The sequence below is a fragment of the Chelonoidis abingdonii genome, chromosome 22 (genome assembly GCF_003597395.2).
Source record: "Chelonoidis abingdonii isolate Lonesome George chromosome 22, CheloAbing_2.0, whole genome shotgun sequence".
NCBI classification, from domain to species: Eukaryota; Metazoa; Chordata; order Testudines; family Testudinidae; genus Chelonoidis; species Chelonoidis abingdonii.
This window is the reverse complement of record NC_133790.1, coordinates 27,668,215-27,684,621: the sequence shown is the minus strand read 5'-3', so window position 1 is coordinate 27,684,621 and position 16,407 is coordinate 27,668,215. Positions and strand designations below refer to the sequence as shown.

The following is a 16,407-nucleotide window of genomic DNA, read 5'->3' as shown; positions in this document are numbered from 1 at the left end:
CAAGACCACGTGTTCTCTTCCTGCCTCATTCACTTCATACCTTCCAACTTCTACAACAAATGAGGCAGAGGTCCTTCTACAAACAGCCTCATTCACTGCAGAATGCTGGTTCATCCCCAGAGCACTGTTTGTCCTGTACAGTCATAGAGACATTGAACTTAAGGCCAGAAGGGACCATCAGATCATTCAGTCTGACCTCCCGTGTATCGCAGGCCACCAACATCACCCAGCATCTGCACACTAAATCCAACAACCAAAATTACATCAAAGTAGCCCTTAAGAAACTAAACTATTGTGCACAACAGGAAGAGAACAGAAGGGACCAAGGTATACCGGTGCCTGAAGCCCCTGCATTGGCAGCGAATTGATTTAGTGAGATATACCCAGATGATCCTAGCAAATGACCTACATCCACACTGCAGAGGGAAGTGAAACACCCCCAAAGTGCCTTCCAGTCTGATCTGCCGGAAAATTCTTCCCAACCCTCTACATATGGTGATCAGTTAGACCCTGAGCACATGACTAAGAACCAGTTAGCCAAGCGCCTGAGAGAGAAAATATTCCGTACCACCTCATAGCTCTGGCCACCCTATTCAGTGTCCCATCTCCAGCTGCGACCTTTTCTGATGCTTCAGAGAAAGGAGAGAAAAACAAAAAAGTATGAATACATCAGGTGAGAGGTGATTCCTTCCTGACCCTACAGGTGATTGGCTGAAGTCCTGAAGCATGAGATTTTAGAAACACAAGACGTCATGAACTGGAAAGACCCACCAAGCGCTGCCTCCCAACCACAACAGAAGCCCCACTCATAAATGTATCAAGCTCTATCTTAAGACTAATTAAGTTGTTTGCCCACAGAACTCCTGTTAGGAAGCTGTTCCAGAACCTCACTTCTATCATTGTTAGAAACATTCTTCTAATTTCCAGCCTAAATTTGTTCATGGCCTATTTATTCCCATTTGGTTTTGTGCCAATATTATCCATTAGCTTAAATCGCAAATCTCCCTCCCTGAGGTGTAAACCCTGACCACGCCCTGTATGTAAGTATAATGCACAAGCAGATCTCCTCTGCGGTGAATGAGGCAGGGACCTTGTGGAGATAAATCATGTGTGATCACATACTTAAAGATTGTATGACTTGCACAAGGGGGCCAAATTAAGGATGCATTAGGCACCTTAATTCTAGCATTTCCTAACATTCAGGTGCTTGACTTTCCATCCATAACATTATTTTAATGTAGTTTTTTTAATGTAATTTCTTATATTTTTAAAAAGCAAACTGATTAAAATGGAAAATTTATTATGTGGAACCATAGTGATCCCTACATTGGACAACAGCAGGGCTGGGTCCTTTAGACTCACAGCACAGACCTCTACCACTAGAGGTAAGATAACTGATAGCAGCAGCAGGCTGTTCTCCTCAATATGGACCAGTCAGGACAACGGTATGAGATATACAGTGGTTTTTACAGCTATTGGCTAACAGCAGAGGGACTCCGGGTACTTGGCTTCATTCCTATGTTTTTCCAGAGAGGAACATATAGACTCTTCTACGCCTGTGCCCTAACCTGTCCCTGACATCCCTCTCTGCTCCTATTCCCCCGCACCCCTGATTCCTGTCATTATTCTCTGTGCTCCCATCCCACCACCCGTTCTTCAGGTCCTGTCCTACACCTATGCATTCCAATCGGGGTGCAAGCAGCTTCTGGCTGGAAGCTGAAACCAAACACATTCAAATTAGAAATAAGGCACCAATTTTTACAGTGAGGGTGATTAACCATTGGAATAGACTATTAAGGTGGATTCTCCATTTCTTGATATGTCCAATCAAGACCGGATGCCTTTTTGGAAGGCATTTTAGCCAAATGCAAGTTATCGAGCCCAGTGCAGGGTCAAGTGGTGAAATTTTCTGGCCTGACTGGCTTTGAATCTGCACACTGTAAATTACATAATTTGGCTACATCTGGTTGGATTGTCACAGGAGCAGCAAAAGGCACATCCCTTATATCACAGTGACCCTGCTGCAAAATGTAAAGTCCCTGCTCCAAAGACTGGGGGTGCTAGAGCTTCTTAACAAAAAAGGCTGTAAATATTTTTAAATATGGACAAAACAACATATTTCCCCCTATAATCTCAATCTGGAAAGTGGCTGAATAACTATCTGAAATTAAAAAAAAAAAATTGATCTGAAGCAGACATCAAGCATGAGACATTTCAGCCCAAAGGATTAAAGTTTTGCAAAGTTCTAAGCCAGGCCTGCACAACTTGCGGTCTGGGGGCCACATGCGGCCCACTTGGGCTCACTGTGCGGCCCGCGGGGGTGAGTAGGCAAGCAGCGGGTGAGGGAGGGGGGCTGAGGAGGCAAGCAGGTGGGCAGTAGCGGGGGGCAGGTGAGCCGGTGTGGGGGGAGGAGGCGGCTGAGGAGGCGAGCGGGCAGGCAGTTGCAGAGGGGTGGGTAGGTGAGCGGAGAGGGCTGAGGAGGCAAGTGGGTGGCCAGTGGTGGGTGGGGGGCAGCTGAGCCAGCAGTGGGGGAGGACGTGGCTGATGAGGCAAGTGAGGAGTCAGTGGCTGACCTGTTCTACTGATCTTGTCTGGCTCCCATCCCCTCTCCAAGGGTTGCAGCTGTCTGGAGGTGCTGCCTTCCACACCTTCCTCAGTCACACCTCATTCATTCAACAGGGCAATTGATTACAAAGTTGTGGGAAGATCTTATTCTACTTCTAGCAAAAAGACAGTTTTCTTTTACCTTAATTATACTACCTTAGGGGCCCGCTATAACATATTACCAAGGTTCAATACTGCTGTTTCGATGGGGTGGTACTGGGGAAGGAGGTTTTGTTTCCATGGGGCAGGTGGTGCTGGGGAGGGGTTGTTTCAGGGGGACGGGCGATGCTGGGGGGGGTGTTTCGGCAGTGGCGGGGGGGTTGTTTCCACGGACCGGGCGGTGCTGGGGTGTGTTTCAGGAGGGCTGGGTGGCGCTGGGGTGGGGGGTTCGGCCCTTAGCTGTTTTCTTTGAAGTAATATGGTCCTTACCACTTTACAAGTTGTGCGGGCCTGTTCTAAGCAAGGGGGTGTCACAGGATGACATTTGTCCTTTAAGAGGAAAAAGATCAGTGCACCTGTGACTGGTCAGCTGACCCCAAATGGGCTTTAAAAAGGGCAGCTAGTCCTCAGGGAGTCAGTCAGGAGAGGGGCAGGTGAGAGCTGGTGGTCAATAGGTGAGTGCTGTCTGAGACCAGGCAACTCAAGGAGGTCCTTGAGGGAAACTGAAGGCAGAAGAGCAGCAAAGGGTGTTGGCTATTGACTCTAAGCCAGAGAACCAAAGCCATGGGCTGAAGAGGGCAGAAGGCAGGGGAGCAGCAGAGGGGCTTACCCACTGATATCTCCATACAGGGGAGCTGGACGCAGGGGACCAGTGAGAGGGCCATGGGAAGGTCAGGCATGCTCCCCTGGTGAGGATGATCTCCCAGCCAAGAAGCTGCTGTGAAGAGTGAGGTGTTGGGGTGGCTGTCCTGATAAAAGGACAGGAAAGAGCTGAGGAAGTGCCTGGATGAGGTGGAAGATGTTTGAGTGTGGTATGTGATATGTCAATGGACCTGACTAGAGGGGATGGTATTTAAGGAATATATGCCCTGGGGTGTATGTTTGGGGACTTTTGTTTATGAAACTAGTTTAATTTACATTTTGTAAGAAACTGGCCCCAATGAGGTGAACTACTGAGGCAAGAGAGCAGTGGGGGAGTTACTGGGGCCTCTAAAGAGGGAAATTAAGGCCAGTAAACATGTCATACCATGACCTCCTGCAAGAGGGCATTCCAGGTGGGGCTACCCTGTTAGGCAACCTTGATTAGAGGTGTCATTGCCCATGCTGCCTACAATATGGAGTAAACGTGGATGCCATTCATGAGTGGCTAATCCTTGCGTGAGTGAAATGTATCTTTTGGACACAGATGCCCTTTGTTATCTCCAAGCTAAGTGCTTAGTACATTGTTATCTTTACAAGATGGGTGAGGTGATTAAAAAAAAAAATTACTGTGCTGAAGCTATCTAGTCTGTGAAGTAAGGATTGGCACTGTCATTGGGTTTAACTAACCAGGGTTACTTATAAACAATGTTCGGGTGATCTCCCAGCCTCCAACACCCACTCCCAGCCTCGACTCATAGCCAGAGTCAGATAGCAAAGAGCATATGCAAAGAAATGGTGGCTAACCTGGAGGCCAAAGCAAAAAAGCCCTGCACAGTATGAACGAGGGCTGTGTCTTCAGGACAGAACAGAGCCAAAGGGTCAACAGCCAGAGCCCCAATCTCCAGGGAGCAATTGGCCTCTGACCGTGCTGACTCAGGACAAGTCTTCAATTAACAAGTGGCAAAAATCCCACCTCCTTCCTGTAGCAAATGTGTTCACAACACTCAATTCCTAGTAAGCGTGTCCCAAGCCAGTGCTGGACTAGCCTCCCCCACAGATAGCAGGAGCTGTGAACAGACACCGCAGGGAATTACAGGTTGTATGCGAGAGACCAAGAATGAGGTCACTCCTTCCTTTGCCGCCCACCACCACCAGCTTACTCCTCAGGGGAAGAGAAAACCCTGCCCCATGGCAACAGCACCCACAAAACACACACTACCCTGCCCCTCAGCTACATACAATCCATCCCTCAGCTACACACCACACACAACCCCATCCCTTAGCTACGCACAATCTCCAAAACACACACAACCCAATTCCACAGCTATACACTACCTACAAACACACACAGACACCAAAATACACACACACCCTACCTCCTCAGCTAAACACCACCACAAACACACCAATCTGGGACCCTTCACCCACACACCACCTCCAAAACATACATGCACATCCCTTCCTCTCTGTTACATACTGCCCCAAATTCACACGCATTCCCTTCCCTGCCTCGGGTATAAACCATCACCTAAAACACACAACTTCCACCCTCATCTAAGCACCCAAAACCACATGAACAACCCTCCCCCTTCAGCTACACACAACCCTCCAGAACACACACAAGTACCTCCCCTGTAGTCTATACACTATCTCCAAAATATACACACAACTCATCCCATCACCTACACCTTCCAGAAGAAACATAAACCTGTTCCCTTAGCTACAAATAATCCACCAGAACACATACTCAGAAGCAACCCTCTCCCTTCAGTTACTGAGCACCCTCAAACACACAACCCTCCCCCTTCAGCCACATAAATTTAGCTCATGAAAGACAAGGTTAAGAGATGACTTGATCATATAAGTATCTACATGGATGACTGAAATTTGAAAATAGACGGCTCTTCACTCCAGCAGACAACACTGCAACAAGATCCAATGGCTGGAAGTTGAAGCTAGACAAATTCAGACTAGCAGTAAAGTGCAAATTTTTAAGGGAGGGCAATTAGCTATTGGAACAACTTAGTGGTTGTGGTGGACTCTCCAACACTGGAAATTTTTAAATCAAGATTCTATGTTTCTCTAATAGATAGGATCTAGTTTAGGCACATCCATTGGATGTAAAGTAGAAATGAATACAGCAAAGTTCTTTGGGACCATTGGGATCATCTTGTCTGACCTCCTGACTAACACAGGCCATAGAACTTCCCCAAAATAATTCCTAGAGCAGAGCTTCTAGAAAAACATCCAGTCTTGATTTAAAAACTCTCAGTGATGAAGAATCCACCATGCCCCTCAGTAAATCATTCCAGCGGTTCATTATTCTCACCTTATTTCCAGTCTGAATCTGTCTAGCTTCAACTTCCAGCCAGTGGATCTCTGCTAGATTGAAGAGCCCATTATTAAATATTTATTCCCCCTGCAGGTACTTACAGATTGTAATGAAGACACCCCTTAGCCTTCTCTTTAGTTGGCTAAATAGCTTGAGCTCTTTAAGTCTATCGTTAAAGGCAGGCTTTCTAAATCTTTAATCAGTCTCATGGCTGTTCTCTGAACTATCTCAAATTTATCAACATCCTTTTGAATTGTGGGCACCTGCAATGGACACAGGATTCCAGCAGCAGTTGCACCATTGTCAAATATAGAGGTAAAATAACTTCTCTGCTCCTACTGGAGATTTCCCCGTTCATGCATCCCAGGGTCATATTAGCTGCTTTGGCCACAGCTTCACACTGGGAGCTCATATTCAGCTGATTATCATGGCCCCCAAATCATTCAAAGAGTCACTGCTTCCTAGGATAGAGTCCCCATCCTGTAAGCATGACCTACATATTCTTTGTTCCTAGAGGTATAGCTTTACATTTAGCCATCTTAAAATGTGTATTGTTTACTTGCATCCAGCTTACCAACCAATCCAGATGGCGAGGAAAGGCTGGAGTTAGAGATGCTGTGCAGTAACAACCAGGAAGATTTAGACACAGCCTGCATGGGAGGACCTAGAGAACCCTGAGTAGAAGAGGACACCCAGGTTAGGGGCCTGATTGACGGAGAGGATATTGTGGTTGTCGTGTACATTGTGACTGAGAAAGGAGAGAGAGAGGACGGCATGAAAGGAAAGATTAAGAGCTCTGTTTAGGCCATGTTGAGCTTAAGTTGAAGCCTGGATGTCCTTGAGAAGATGTCAGAGAGACAGGGCAAGATTTTAGTTTGGCCAGAAAGAGACAAATCCAGAGTATAGAGGATAAATCTATGAATCAACTGCATATTGGTGATAGCTGAATTTGTTTGCAAGTGAGATGTTGTTTTTAGTGTTCATGGGCAATGGAAGTGAAAGCCTTGCCAAGTGTTGAAGTGTTTTCCACATTGCTGTAGGTGATGTGCTGTGGCATTAAATCCAAGAGACTTCTCCTTTATCTTCTGCTGTGAAGGTTTCAGCGGATCGTGTCGTGGTGCAACCTTCACTGTCACTAAATGTTATCATGCTGCCATTTAATGTGTTCAGATGTTTTTCTGAGATGTATCCCATGAACATTGTTTAAAGCAACAATTAGTTAGTATTGTTTTACTGGCTGCTGCTTCAGCAGTTTATATTCTCCAGGCTAAAGGGTCATTAACAGAGCTTTCAGTACCACAGCTTTAGTATGGTCTTTGCAAGATAAACTGGAAATGTTCTGACATTAATAATTAAACAAGAGATGCAATTAAGATCTCAAAGGTGCGTCAGTAAACACAGAAACATTGAAAAGTTTCACAGGTGTCAGATTGCACTATGTGGAACTGAAGGATTTCACAACACACAAAGAATGAAACTTTCATTTTGAAGCTGTGAATTATTTTCAAATCTTTCTCGTACTTTTTAATTTTAGACTTTTGCACAAAAAAAAGGAGATTTCTGTGACAGAGTGTGCAAAACCAATAAGGACAGTTTACTAAGGGACATCAACAACCAGAGACTAAGCTGCACCCACAAAATTTGTGCATAAATCCATTACACCCAGAAGTCTCACATTTACCTGTAGAAACAGGAAATTGCATGGGTAACTACTTAGTCACTTGTGCAAGTGCAGATTTCTGCATGCAAATCCAGGATAGTGTGCCCTTTGCAGATACTGCATTGGTGCTGGAACTAGGGATGCCAATGGTGCTGCCACACCTCTTTGCTTGAAGTGGTTTCCATCATATGCAGAGTTTACAGTTTAGTTCAGTGATTCTCAGCACCACCACTATTCAAATTGTCCCAGGACCCCGGTGCTGGCCAATGAAAATGTGACCCTGTTTGCTCCAAAGGGATTATAGTCCCCACAGCTGAGGCAAGCAAACTTAGTAGATATTTGAAAACTTTGCCCCCATGTAAATAAGGCTTCTGAAATAGTAGATTTTAATAACAAATGTGTCTTTCATCTTGAAACAACCATATTCCATTTGCCTGGTGCTTTGGTATTTCAGACACTAGCTGTATTTCAAATCAGGTCATAAAAGTAACAACAGTATTTCTTGATCTCCTACAGCTCTCGCTGATCTTCTCAAAGCGCCAGATTCTGATCCCTTTACTGAGACTGAAGGACAGTGGAGTCAGTTGTGCTACTCATGGAATGTTTAGACTTCTTTTCCCCTTTCCTGCTGCTTCCAGCTCCTCTGGCCTCTCCCTTCCCACGGTCTCACCTTCTGAACAGCACTGCATCTGACGCACCTCTACCTTCTCCCTCCACGTTGCTGTCATCTACTGTCCATCCAACTCCTTCCCATCAGCCTTTCTCTCCTGTCCCAGCTCCTGGCTTCCTCTCCTTGCAATCTCTATCACTCATCCTCTGTCTCTTCAGCTTCCATGTTGATGGCTCACCTGACCTCTTTGTTGCATGTTTCCTCACTCTGATCTCTTCTCTTGACCAGAAGCCCTGCTTCAGTTGTCCCACTCACTCAAATGGCCATTCAACTATTTGATCTTCAGCAAGCACTGCTCTCTCTCTCTCTCTCTGATTATTCTATTGACAAGTTCCCTCTTTCCAACCATCACCTGGTCTCTTTCAGCATCACCCAGGAGCCTCTATCCCCCATGCCCTGAGACATTACCCAAGGTACAATCTGGACTGATGAACAGCTATGTCCCCTCAACCCTTCAAACTGGGGTGCTTTTCTCACTGTTTTGCTATGAGAGGTACCACTTCTGCTCTGCTCCCACACAGCCTCCAGCACGTAAATTACTTTCCGTTACATTGCATGAATGCTATTGCCAACCACTCATGAATTACATGGCAGAACAACACCAGCAAACTCTCCAGTTCCAGACTTTCCCCCAGAAATGTGCATCTTGTACTGCCCAGCCCTCTCCTGGACAATACAATTCATATTAAATCTGTCATTTATTAATAGAAAATGATAGGCACAAGCCTTATTATCCCAAATGGAGTTTCCCAAACACTTCAATCCAAACACACTAGTTTAGATAAAACAATAAAACAAATTTCTTAATTAGAAAATGATATATTTTAAGTGATTACAAGTAATGAGGCATAAACATCAGAATTGGTTACTAAGAAATAAAAAGTAAGACTCAACTAATACCTAACTTAATAAGCTACATGAATTCAAAGCAAAGGTCCCTCTCATCATATGTCCCAACAGTCTTACTAGGTGATCCCCTTTCAGACAAGATCTCTCCCTCAGTCCACTGCTGCTTTCTTTGTTCTTCAGGTGTTGTTGATGCAGTGGGTAGAGGGATAAGGAGGGAGATATTTTGGGAAGTCTGCCCGCTCCCTTTATTGTCCTTTCTCTTGCAGAAGAATCATCTCCTGCTGAGGTTCAGGAGACAGAAAATCTGAGTGGAAGAGAACCTCAAGCTGTTCCTTTGTTCAAGGTGTAGATTTTCTGCACACACCCTTTTTCCCACCCAAGAGTGGCCAGTTCACTAGGTGATTGTCCATTTGTAGACACCTGGCCTTTGGTCTTTGGGGAACTGGTTTGAGGCTGCTTCTCCAGGCTTGGAACATGTCTTAATACTATACAGAGGCATCGTTTATCTTTTCATGCAATGTTGCTTCACATATTTCACCAGGACAGTAACGATCAGCAAATCATGAGCTTTCAAATGATACCACCCAATACATACTTTGTCCTATAAAAAGGGATGCACGTCGGGGTACAGACCGTCACTCTGCCTTTCTGGGTCTTCCAGTCCATCAGCCCCGATGCCTTCATCTGCTCTCAGCCTTCTTGTCCATTTCTTTAATGGCTATTGTTCTTGTTTCTCCCCATGCTTCACTTTCCTCCACCCTTGACTCTTTTGCCCTTCTTGCTCATCACAGAGTCCATCCCGCCAACCCAGAGCCCTGACTCATTCCCTCCACTCCTGCCCTCACATTGCGAAGCATTGCTGGTGGAAATCCTGTGACCAGGCTGACTTCCTCCACTGCACAGTCATTCTCCTCTCCTTCGGTTCCGCCATCTTCCTAGCTAAATAACTCTGTCAACTTAACTGAATCCCATTGCTGCCTTAATTCAGTCCCAGCTACCTTTGACTCACTTCTCAAACTCTTCCCTTCTCCTGTCTCCACTTCTGTCTCTACACAGGTTCTTGCCAATTTATTCCAAGAGAAAGTTGACAAAATACCATGTAACGTTCCCTCTCCCTTTAACTTGCTTTCCCTTTCTCCCCTGTCACAGAAGTTTATCTGCTCTTCTCTAAACCCTCCACTTTCCCCAGTGGCCTTATCCCATCTCCTGATCTCCCTCAAATCCCCTCTCATCCCCTCCCTTTCTCTTCTCCTCACTCTCCTCCAGCTCCTTTCCCTCATAATGCAAACACATTTTATTCTTTCCTACCTTAAAAAAATCCACCCATGACCCCATTTGCCTCTCCAGCTACCGGCCCATCTCCCTTTCATATATAAGCTTACTGAATGTGCTGTCTACAATTGTTGTCTGATGTCTCCTCCAGTTCCAGCCTAGAATTTTCCAATCCAGCTTCTGCTCCTTGCACTCCACTGAAACCGCTGCTACCAAAGCCTGGATAATCTCTTCCTACTGACAGCTCAGAACTAGTACTCCATCCTCATCTTCTTAGATTCCTCAATCACCAACAAGGCCATCAACCATGCTCTTTCTTTCTTGAAATCTTGTTGTCCCTTTGCTTCTGTGATTCTGTCCTCTCCTGGTTTTCCTCCTGCCTCACAAGTTGCTCCTTCAGATGCGTCTGGAGGATGCTCCTCATCCCCCTACTGCAACTTTCTGTGGGGGTTCCACACAGGTCTGTCCTTAGTCCCTTTCTCTTCACCCTTTACACTGGATCTCCGCCTAATCTTATCTACCAACACAAATCAATTGCCATCTGTAATGACTCTCAGATCTCTATTGCTACTCCAGACCAGTCTCCTTTTGTCCAAACTAATATCTTGGCCTGCCTCTCTGACTTCTACAACTGTCACCTCAAGATCAGCGTGGCTCAGACAGAACTCTTAATCACCCCCAGTCCCTTCCTGCTACATCCTTTCTTGATCACTGAGGACAATATCACCATCCTACCTGTCACTAAGGTCCAAAACCTGGGCATCACATTAGACTCCAACTTTGTCTAGATCCTCACATCCAGGCTAAGTCTAAATCCTGCTGATTGTTTCTGCAAAATATCTCCTAGATACGGCCTTCGTATCCATGCACATACCTAAAACTCTCATGCAGTCTCTCATCATCTCCTGTCTTGATTACCACAACATCTTTCTCTCTTGCCTTGATAAATGCACTTTTGCATTGCTCATCTCCATTCTGAACGCTGCTGAAAAGATCGCTTTCCTAGCTCATCATTCTGACCACTTCATCCCTCTTTTGCATCCCTCCAGTGGTTTTTCCTTTTCTATTACAACAAACATTAGTTCCTTGTCTTTATTTTCTAATCTTTTCATGACCTATGCCTACCCCACCTATCATTTCTCCTTCTGCCTCCCATTAGCCCATGATGGGCTTCCATCACCCACTTGTTAAATTTCCAAGCACCCCCCTGCATTCTCCCATGCTGCCCCTTATACTGGTGAGAATTTCCCCTTATCAACAATAGGCCACTGGTGTGCTGAGATCACTGCCTGGCACCCTGACCAATAACGTCTCGTTGTTTCCTCGTACTCCCTCATCCATCTGTCTGCTGTCTTAGATTATAAGTTTTTGGGGATAGGGACTTTTTGTTCTGTTTGTACAGTGCCTGGAATAGTGGCGTCCTGGAAGACCATTTCAGAGCTAAAAATGCAGCCCAGCAGAAAGGTGCCCAAGCCATGAAATGTGGCTCTATAGTTCAATCTAAATATCTCAGAGTTGGAGGGGAAGAGCTGTATCTGCAACTTTGCTTTACTCAGGGTCAATATTTTCACAGCTGGCTGCCTATAGTTAGGGTCCTAAGGCTGTGATTTTCAAGGGGGCCAAATGGCACGAGGAGCCCAAATCTCACAGAAAGTCAGTGGGAGCTGGGCACCCAACTTTCCTGGGCACTCTTTAAAATCCCAGCCTAAGATCATTTTTAAACAGCTGGTTAACCGGACTTAATTCCACCGGTTTCATTTGGTGCTGCAGAGTGCTCAGCACTTTGAAAATTCCATCCTTAAATAAATGGCTTGATTTTTAAATGGAACCTAACAGAGTTAGGTGCCCCCCCCCCCAAATCCCAATTTAGATACCTAAATATGGATTTAGGAGCCTAATTTTAGGTAGCCAAGTTTGAAAATCTTGATCCAGCGGTTCCAATTCATTGTCCTGTGCTTTAACTACGAGCCCGTGCATCTTGTGCTTAATGAGTCAAACTTACACTGGAGGCTACCAAGAATAATTAATAAATGTGAGTGCTGTTTATACTGGCAGAACTGATTCAACATTTGTCATTAATGAAGCCTAGGACTGGCCCAAACTGAATATAAAAAGAAATCTGACGCAGCCGAACCTAAATAAAATGTTGCATTTTGTGCTGATAATGCTGGCAGAGCAGATCAGCTTAACTATGCTGACAGTAACAACACACATTGCAGCATATGGGACCTGCAATCTGTCAATGTTAAATTAGAAGCACCGGCCTGTATCTTTTCTTAGGTTTTAATTTTAAATTAGAGCAAATACTGCGTAGGATGATATAGTCAATCTATTCAGAAAGCCATAATTATATCCCGGTAGCAATGTCAACAGAATAGCGTTTAGCATGAACATGATCACAGTTTGAGAGAAACAGCATCTTTGCACTTCAGTTTTCAACCAAAGAGGAATCTATCCATTTGCTGCCCATAAAGCAAAATAATGCACAACCTAAAATAACTGCTTACCTGAGCAGAAAGCCTGGTGCCACAGTGAAACTAAAACTTAAGGTTACAAGAAAGCTGCTCAGAGTCCCTTCAGGCAGCAGAAAGGGAGACTGGAAATCCTTTGCATTGTATTCCAATTTAGAAGAAGCTTGAGCCGAGCTACAGTGTGTGTAATGCAGCTTGTCCTAGGCTTGCAGCAGGGAATACGGCCAGTTCTCTTGGGCTGCATGCAGTCTTAATAAAGTAGCTCAGAATGCCAGGGCGGCAGGAATTCTCCCGTATCCCACCCACTTTCATTTAGCTACTGCTAGTGCTGTCCCTACCTTTAGAGTCACTCTGGCTTGCTAAAGAACTTCATGCACCTTTCCAAGGGCTTCACTGCCTAAACCCTCTGGGGGCTGACAGGAGGCCTTTGGCTGTGATGTCAGAGTGAAGAAGGCCAGTGAACTTCTCTTGCTTAACCTCTTCGCTGCTGTTGGACACTTGTATCTTCTCATGCTGCGAGAATTGTATGACATCAGTACCTGACCCAGTGCTGGGGGCAGACTTAGGGTTACTATAGCGCTGGGAGCTGTCGGGGGTGTGGGATACCATTCATGTGGGGTGCAGGGGTTTTGAGTGCAGTCAGGATGGGGTGCTAGGGAATGGCATGCATGAGGGTGGGCTGCCAGGTACCTCATGTGCACCCCACCCCCGCCCATCCCTCCCTCCCGCACTCATGTTTTTTACTGCTCCCCCCAATATATTGTATTTTTCATCCGTCCCCACAGATCTAGTGATTCGTTTTTAATGCCTCAAATATATGTCCCCCCCCCCCCACTCCCACTTTAGATACAGGATTTTGTTACTTCCCTGATGTATGACATTCTCCACTTGCCCTTAATACATGAGATTATTTTAATCATACGGATGGTCTTGTTTTGTTTTTGGGAGGAGGTTGTACTATCTCCTACTCTATGGAGTTTTTATACTACCCCTGAAATGTTTTTTTTTAATTCCTCTTGATTTATGGATTGATTTTACTCCTTCCGAACATAGTTTTTTCTTTCATTCTTGCCTGATATGTGACTTTTATTTCTTCTCAGTGATATACAGGTTTATTTATGCCTCCCCCGATATATGGGATATTTTACTGAGATGCTAAATTTTTTTTACCACATCTGCAAGTGGCTAGTGGGTCCAGCAACCATATGCACATAAAGCGGGAAGCTTTTTACTAGACCAGCCAAGTCACTGCACAGGCTGCCTCTACTGCCACATGGGAAAAACCATAACTCTACATGTGGAGCTTAAATGTAAAGGGAAAAACATTTTTACCAATTCTGCAAGAGGTGGGGAGAAGGGAATTTGAATTTGCGGTTACATACAACTTTGCAAACAGGAAATGTTCCCACTACTCAATGGTATCCCTTGCTCAGGGATAGTGCACACACACCATGCACGTCAGGGAATCCCCCACTCACACACCACCCACAGTAAGGGATTCCGCCATTTACACATCCCAATAGAGCAACCACCCTCTCCACTCCCACAGCAAATTAAATCTTTGATCTCTTGCATACAGGACAAGAACCATACTGCTTCGCCACCAGCCACTCAAGCCGTGATTGGGTATGTGGAAGTGTGATGTTAGTTTTGAGAGTCGCTAGCAGGCACAGCACAAGGAGATGTGTCTATGTAAACAGGAAATAAAAACATTCATTCAAACTATGGTGTCCTGGCCTCGTGGGTCTCTGTAATCACTATCTGGTGGTAGTAGTGGGGTCAGATAAAGACCCAATAAATCACAGAACATCTCTGTGAAACAGGAAACAGAAAAACAACCCCTTCATGCCAGCCACAACAGCCCAAAAGCTATACAGAGCACACAGCACCAAAGAGTCCTGTGGCACCTTATAGACTAACAGACTTAGACTTGCAGCCGTTGGTCTCTAAGGTGCCCCAGGTAAAACCCCTCCAACGCATCATCAGGGATCTACGACCCATCCTGGACAATGATCGCACACTTTCACAGGCCTTGGGTGGCAGGCCAGTCCTGGCCCACAGACAACCTGAAACATATCCTCACCAGTAACTGCACACCGCACCATAGTAACTCCAGCTCAGGAACCAATCCATGCAACAAACCTCGATGCCAACTCTGCCCACATATCTACACTGGCGACACCATCACAGGACCTAACCAGATCAGCCACACCATCACCGGTTCATTCACCTGCATGTCCACCAATGTAATGTACGCCATCATATGCCAGCAATACCTCTCTGCTATGTACATCGGCCAAACTGGACAGTCTCTACGGAAAAGGATAAATGGACACAAATCAGATATTAGGAATGGCAATATACAAAAACCTGTAGGAGAGCACTTCAACCTCCCTGGCCACACTATAGCAGACCTTAAGGTGGCCATCCTGCAGCAAAAAAACTTCAGGACCAGACTTCAAAGAGAAACTGCTGAGCTTCAGTTCATCTGCAAATTTGACACCATCAGCTCAGGATTTAACAAAGACTGTGAATGGCTTGCCAATTACAAAACCAGTTTCTCCTCCCTTGGTTTTCACACCTCAACTGCTAGAACAGGGCCTCATCCTCCCTGATTGAACTAACCTCATTATCTCTAGCTTGCTTGCATGTATATACCTGCCCCTGGAAATTTCCACTATATGCATCTGACGAAGTGGGTATTCACCCATGAAAGCTCATGCTCCAAAACATCTGTCAGTCTATAAGGTGTCACAGGATTCTCTGCTGCCTTTCCAGGACTCTTTGTCGCTTTTTACAGATCCAGACTAACACGGCCCCCCCTCTGATACTTGACAGAGCATACAGTAAAACACAGAAGAACCTAAAAACAGAGGCCCCAGAAAGAACCATTAAGGGGAGTCCAGGCTGCAACAAGCTGTCAGGATAGGAAAGTAAGGGACACTGAAGATAAGGCTAGGTAGACGCGATAAATCGATCCCCAATAGATCATCACTACCTGCCGATCCGGGTACCCTAGGACTCCAGCAACCTCAGTTTGCCGCTTTAGAGGGCCACACCACCTTGCCACACACAAAAAGGCAGCAGTAGGAATCTAGAGTCTTAAAAAATTAGATGTGGTTACTCCTGACTCAGCCTTTTCCTGGATATAACAGGAAGAACTAAATTAATCATGGAGTGTCTCTCTCTCTATACACATAAGAAGTTACTGAATGTGTTTGTAAGAGCCTAGCTAGGATGGGAATCTGAGAGCATTTGTAAACAAAGCAGGAAGCTTTGCCTCTAGACCAGTCAAGCCACTGTGCAATAAAATTCATCATGGGGCTGTGTAAAATTTGAAAGGAAAGAAGCTAGGGAGAGAGCATCAATTTGGGGTTTTTTTAATCACTTCTGAGAGACTGGATCTGAGACTGGTCCCTTGTACATGAATCTGTGGCCTTTCCAGTGATCCATCAAACAATTGCCCCCTGTCCTCCGGTATTCTCACATGGAAAGAACCGTGCAACACAAACACAGGTAGTTTTGAGACATGACACAAAACCTTACAGACCCTGCTACTACCCCTAGGGGTTAGACACATGCAAGAGGTGCACAGACCCTGCCATCCTGTGGTGAGTTAGAGATATGACATCAGTGTCGCTGTGGAAGCAATGCTGCAGGTGGGATGGGCTGTGGGCTGTCAGTTTCTCTGGGAATAAGGCCGGGGGCGGGGGGGAGGGAATTTGTTTTTTCCATAGACTTATTTATT

General features: G+C 45.5%; 1 protein-coding gene across 2 annotated transcripts in view; it reads right to left on the bottom strand.

Moving 5' to 3' along the window:
* The window catches only part of AIFM3 (AIF family member 3), a 108,229-nt gene extending 95,185 nt beyond the window's left edge, over window positions 1-13,044 (bottom strand). For both annotated transcript variants that reach the window (XM_075059966.1, XM_075059967.1), the window contains exon 1: window positions 12,696-13,044. The gene's annotated coding sequence lies outside the window, so the exon portion shown is untranslated. The remainder of the gene's footprint in view (window positions 1-12,695) is intronic.
* Window positions 13,045-16,407: the final 3,363 nt, after the last annotated feature.